Genomic DNA, 6709 nt, shown 5'->3' on the forward strand with positions numbered 1-6709 from the left:
AGGTCTCTGTAGCAGGGCCTCAGAAAGGGAGACACAGAGGGACATAGGGTTGGATTCTGGTTGGGATGAGGTGAGTCTGAGCTGTGTTTGACAATGGCCGTCTGGTGATTTGGGGTGCAGACCCCTGGGGCGCGGTGGGGTCCGCAGTGCTGGGCACCTCTGTTCGACCACACCTGGGGCAGAGGGGGAACCAGCAGCATCTCAGCCCCTGGGAAAAGGAGGGAAGTTGCAAGCCCCACCCCAGACCACAAATCAGAGCGGCCGTGCCTGCCTGGCCGGCAGGTGGCAGCATTGGCCTGGCTCCGCGATGCCCGCGGCTCAGCTGCTGAGGCCCAAGGGCACAGTGCCCGCCAGCTCCCACAAGCCAACGGGACAGCACGCAGGCACCCCGACCTCATCGACAGGCTCAGAGACACACACGTACTGTACAGCGTCACCCGGGCCGACCCTGGGGCCCACAGACCCCAAACACGGCAAACACACCACCTCGCCCAGACTTTGTGCAAGGTGAGTGACACATTGCCTCCGGTCTGGGGACCTAGCCCTCTTGACGGCTCCGTGCACATGTCCCAGAGCACCCTGTGCCATCCAAAGATGGGGGGTGGGTCGGGGGCACCCGGGCATGGGCCCCGTACCAGGACCACAGATCCCCGGGCCCCCTCAGGCCTGGCTTGCCAGCCCTCTAGGAAGCCCTGTAACTGCGGGTCCCTCTGGAGCTGCCCTGAGGCAGGCCGGTGGCCCCGGGGATACCATGTCTTAGCAACAAGGCCACATAAATGCGTGTATTGTTCAGTCATATCCTATACGAGGCCCAAAACCTGACCCCAATGACCCCTCGGCCCCACCAGTCAGAGACAGGGTAGGAGAGATGGTTCTTGGGACCAGGTAAGGGAGTGCAGATGCACGGAGAGCCCGGGGACACAGAGGGTCAGGGCGGCCGCCCATGGCCTGGCCCCTGGAGGGAGGGAAGCTGGTGGTAGGAGCAGATGTGCCCCGGCCGCCTCCTCCAGGCCCAGCCCCAGGCGTCCCACGGCATATCGGCTCAATGCCCCCCTCCCAGAAAATACGGTGGTTTTCCCAAGCTTCTGGGGTAGAATCCCGCCTCCTGGGGAAAGTGTATAGACGGCCACACTCACACAGTGGCAAGACTCGGGACCAAAACGGACCCCCAGAGACAGGAGCAAAGAGCCTCTGGAGAAGGATCGGATGCTTGCCCTCTGGGGTGCTCCCCAGCGTCGGGGCTCCTCGAAGCACCCCCCACGGAGGCTGGGACTTGGGGGCCCTTGGGTCCTGCCCGTGTTCCCTATGAATGGGCCACATATGGGCTCTGGAGCTCCAGCCCTGAAGCCGTGTCCCCCTGGCCCCGTGTCTCTGTCCATCCAGTGGGCAGGCAGTAGGCAGCTCACTTCCTGGGAACCTGCCTTCAGGGCCCCACGTCCCCCTGCCGGATTGTAGCCCCAGGAGTGACACAATGAGCCCCCTTGTAGCCGTCTCTCCTTCCCAGCCGCTCCGGGCCTGGGCACCCAAAGCCATGGCCCCTTTCCCACAGGGCAGCGCCCCCTCACCTGGAGCCCCCAGGCATAGAGTGGGGCAGGCCATGGGGTTCCAGAGGCCCGGGGTTTGGTGGGCTTGGACAAACCGCAGCTCAGTTTGCTGCCAAGAGACCCCTAGGCCAATCTCTGGGGCCGTGTGCTGTGCCGCACCGGGAGTATGAAGGGACAGTAGGGCCCCGGGTGGGGCTGGAGCCCCTTCTCTCTGGAGCTCAGCTCCCCGAGCCATCAGCGGGCACAGGAATCACCAAAACGTTCTGCGGCCCTGACCATCAATGGCTGCGTCCGAGGCTAAGAATCATGGCCCCCTGGACCCAGCCGGGTCCCCTGGCGCTGCCTGGACCCTCTCGCCACCGTCTCCCCTGGCCTTGGCCTTTGTCTGGCCAGCACCTCCTCTTGGTGGCTCCCAGACCCAGCACGGTGCCCCACCCCCCTCCCTGCTTTATTTATAGCACAGGTCACCCTGCCACGTGTCCCATGGCCCACTCCTCCGCCATGGCCACAGTCCTGCTCCCGCCAGACCCCAGTGGCACCCTGTGTGTGTGTGTGTGTGGTCCGCAGTTGTCCCTGCGCTGCCTCAGTGAGGGGGTCCCTATGTGTTCGGGGTGGGAGGAAGGGCGGAGGGCAGGAGGGGAGGCAGGAAGCAGCAGGAAGAGAAGGAGAAAGAAAGGCAGGAGGCCAGCGGGGACGCCAAGGTTTCCTAGCTGGTGACGTCACGTGACCCCAGCTCCCAGAGACTGGGAAATATCTAGATAATATTTCCTGTCTGCGCCCGACACTGCCTTGGCTTGCAGGGTAAGTGGCCACACGTGAGCAGTTGCATGGAAGGGTGGCTCTCACTAAGCCCCAAGGACCGTCTGCAGACGTCCTGTCCTGTCCCGGGATGCCTGAGATGCTGGCCGCACAGAGGACTCCCTGGGGGTGGAGGGAGAAAGGGCTGGTCCCGTGTGGTCCCAGCCGAGCTCTCTCTGTCCCTCAGGGATCCCAGAGATCAGATGGGGTCCCCAGCTGCCGGCGCCCGGCCAGAACCACCCCCAGCCCCGCGAGGGGGGCCACGGAGGCAGCAGCCTGGGCCCCCCACCACCACGCCCACCCAGCCAGCCGCCAAGGGTGGCCCGGGCAGCACCTCGTTGTCACCAGAGCTGTCTGGGCTCCTCCCCTGCCCCTCCCGCAGGCGGCCTCCTGATTCCTAACTTAATTTATTTTGACATCCTCGCTGCCGTTTGACCTCCTTACGGAGTCACGTGGTGCTTAAAACTCATTATCCCCCCATTGCAACAGGAAGTTAATTAAACCCTTCACAGAGCCAGTGTTGATGAATGTCAGGACGGGCCTCCGCGGCTGCCAGCAGACCGGTGGGGGTGGAGCGAGGCCGGGCCTGGGGCCACAGATGGAGCCGGGATACCTCTTCCTCCATCCAGCACGGCCACCAGCGTCCGCTCTGGAACAGAGTGTGTGGATTCCCAAGAGAGGACGTGGCTCGGCCACACACCTGTTGTGCAGCCTTGGGCAACTGGCTTACTTCACTCTTCTGAGCCTTAGTTTACTCTTCCAACAAATAGGAATTCTAACAGTCCCTTCTTCAGAACGCCATCATGAGCAGGCGGTCCTGCCCCCGCACCAGGGAAGCCCACGCTGAGCAGCGGGTGTAAGCTGACGGCGCTCCGAGTGGACAGAAGAGACACCAGGCCTGCGAGCTGCAGCAGAGACAAGAGCCCGATCTTGTCTGGGAGCAGTGAGGGCTTCCCTGAGGAGGGTGCAGCCGGCAGCAGAAACAGCTTGTGCAAGGGCCCTGTGGCCACAGGTCAGGCGAGGAGTTTCCGAGGAGAAGGTAGAATGGGGCAGAGCTGAGCCCGAGACTATGACACATGGCTGCTGGGAAGGTCCCACTGGCTTCAGTCCACAGGAAGGGCAGTAGTGGCTGTGGGGGACCTGCAGGGTGGGCAGGGCAGGGGGATGGGGGAGGGGCCTGGAACTGGGGGCGGGGGGATGGTGGCACAGTACCAGGGCACATCTCACGGCTGTGAGGAGGTGACATTCTGGGCACGGGGAGGGCAGTGTCTCAGAAAGAAGGCCCTCTGGCCTGGCCTCCGGACATGCACCCCCGTCAGCTCGGCCCCAGGCTTCCCCCGCCTCTGCACCCGCCCTTCCTTTAGGAAAGGACGCCCTCTGCCCTCCCCTCTTCTGGAAGCGTCCTCTTCATCCTTCAAGGGCCACCTTAAGTCTCTAGAACATGCTATGGCTCCCTTGGTCATAGCCCGGAAACCAGCCTAAGGCCTGGCACGTGGGCGCCTCTTCCCCACCCCTCCATCTGCCCCACCTGGGGCAGCCCTCGTCGGCAGTGGGGCAGCACAGCGCATGCCCACAGCCGGCCAGCCCACAGGTCAGAGGGCAGAGGTAGACCAGGATGGCAAGGCCAGAGGAGCCCTGAGGGGTCACGCCCCCAGCCCCACTTACATATGAGGAAACCAAGGACAGGATTGGTTAAGGACGTGGTTGGGGTCACACCCTTAAAAATGGCAGAGCCAGGATTTGGGGCCAGTTCCCCTTGCTCCCAGGCCTGGCCTCACCATGTGGGTGCTGGAGCTCAGCTGCCCGGGGCTGCACCCCGGCCCGACCTCGTCTGAGCTGTGGGACCACTCTGAGCCTCTGCGTCTTCCTCAGCACCACTGGACCCTCCCGGTGCTTAAAAGCAAGGCTTCCATGTCCCGGGTCCAGTTCAGCTGCTTTCTGCGGCACTGACTCTGACATCCTAACCGCGGAGCGGAGCACGAGGACGTGGGGAGGGAACCGGCCCAAAGGAAGGGCTCACAAAGGTGATGGCGGCGGCGTCCCTGGAGCCGGCACCCAGTCAAAGCCATGCCCGGGAGACCTCCGCGGAGCCTTGCGACCCTGGCGGGCAGCTGCCCAAAGCTCTGATCCCGGGAGCGGGCAACAGCCAGGCTGCAGCGGGACAGTCCAGCTCCACGATGGGAACTGACAGCCCTACATGCGGGCCGAACAGAACTCCGTTCACCCCACCAGGGGCTTCGGGATGGCAGCCCTGGTGCTCCTCGCACACACGCAGGAGCGGGTGGAAACAGACTCGCAGCAGGCGGTGCGTGGGGAATGGAGGTGGACACTCTCGGCCACCCCACACCCTGCTCCTCCCACCTGATGGGGGCCCCTGCCAAGCTGCCCTTGGATGTCACCTTCTCCAGGCAGCCTACCCCAAACTCCCCAGGCAGGGGCGGCTACGCCTCCTCTGCGCTCACACAGACCTTCCTCCGGACAGTGTTCCTTGCTCCTCATTCCTTGCTCCTCATTCCTCCTCATTGCCAGCAGACCTCCCCCGAGGGGTAGAAGCCTGTGCCAGTCAGGTCCTATGGTAGTGCCACCCGTCCTAAGCAAGGCTGTGGTTTCAACTTCTGGGGCCATAGGGTATCCCCCAGCAGATAGGAGGGGCAAAGCTCAGGAGGAGAGTGCTCCGGTGACAGCTCTGTCTGGGTCAGACTCTCCAGTGCTTCAGGGTTGGTTGTGTGACCCCTGCAGGCGCGTGGGGTCCCGCCCTTGGGAAGGCCCCACACTTGGTTTAAACGCGCTCTTTGGCTGCCCTGAAGGTCCTAATTTTCAAACAGGAAGCCCTATGTTTTCGTTTTGTACTAGCCACCCCCCTCCAGTAGTCATCGGTGCTGGTCCCCAGGCTCCGTTCCTGACCCACCCCTGCCTCTAAGGCACTGGGAGAGCTGGGTGTGTCCTTCCGCTTGGGGCCTCGGGTCTATAATCTGTGATGGGAAGCGGGGAGCCGCACTGACTGCTACCTTCTGCAGCCTAGACAGGCAGAGGTGATGGGGCGGGGCTCTCTCCCCAGACCCTCCAAGGCCTCCTCAGTGCAGGGCCCCAGCCACTCCCCCCGCACCTGCCCGATGCCACCTGCTGTGCATGGAGCCTCCCGGCCCCCTCCTCTGGAACTCCTCCTGCGCCCCAGGTCCCCATCCTGTAATGGGGCCCTGCTTTGGGAGGAAAGGCAAGGCCCAACGGAAAGCGAGGAGAGGTGAGGCGCCCCATTCAGGTGACAAATACTGTAGGAGCTCTGGGCTGAGGGGACCAGCCACCTGTGGGCCCCCGTCTCCCCAGAGGCGGCTACAGCACCAGGCAGCTGTAGGAAGGTTGCCCCTGCCCCGGCGCAGGGCAGGGAGCAGGAAGCACTGTGAGCCACATCATCCTGAGCCAGTGTCTTGGCTGCCTGGCCTCAGGGTCCCCATCCGTCCTGTGGTGGATGGGCAGACCTCGGGGGACCTCAGCCTCCTGCCCTGCCTGCCACTCTCCTGCCCAGAGGCCCCTAGAGCAGGGGCGGTGTGGGGGAGAGTGCCCAGGCTGCAGGGGTAATCCCTCTCCTCTTCCATGGGGCAGGGGCATAGGTAACAGGGGTCAAACGGAGGGGCATGTCTCACAGACACAGTGCACAGCCTGCAGCCCGCCTCTGAGGACTCCCTGCCGTCCCAGCGGCCACCCAGGTGTCTCTGCAAAGGTCTTCTGCTTGGCCCCTGGGCCTCACTCACCCCTTATTTCTTCTGAGTATGGGGCAGAGGCAGCAGTTACCAACTACGTGCAGGCTAAGACTATTAAAAGAATACAGTTCAACTTGGGGGCACAGCTCCTCATGCCGTGTGATTTGAGCTGCCCTGGAAAATGGGGGGCCTCTGGGATCCTATGAACATGACCCAAAAGACAGGAGAGACAAGGTCCATTTCCAGGGCTAGAACAGACAGAACTGGCCCTGTTCCAGGCTGGGAGGCGATGCGAGTGTCCGCTCAGCCCGCAGAGGGGCCTCTTCCCGGGGCCTCCAGCAGGGGCGCCCTGGGGAGTCCGGCCCGGCCCAGGGGCAGTGCCCGGGGTCGGGGGGAAGCTGCTGCGCGGGCGGCAGGGACAGCCTGCTGGCTTCCGCACCCTCCCCGACTTCCAGCCAGACGGGAGCCCAAAGGAGGAGGACCTGAGGTCCCTGGGGACCTTGGGGGTCGCAGCCGCCGGAGGCCGTGGACCCCAGAAATGCTGCTTCCACCTCGGTCTCGGACGGAAGTCCCCACCCGGCCGCAGCCGCCTCCACACCCCAAATCTGGCCCAAGACACTGGGGGGCGTCAAGGCCTCGGGCTTCCTGAGCGGACCCTTACTGTACGCG

This window comes from Mustela putorius, unplaced genomic scaffold, assembly GCF_011764305.1.
Source record: "Mustela putorius furo isolate JIRA1106 unplaced genomic scaffold, ASM1176430v1.1 tig00000174_pilon_pilon_pilon, whole genome shotgun sequence".
Classification (NCBI taxonomy): Eukaryota; Metazoa; Chordata; class Mammalia; order Carnivora; family Mustelidae; genus Mustela; species Mustela putorius.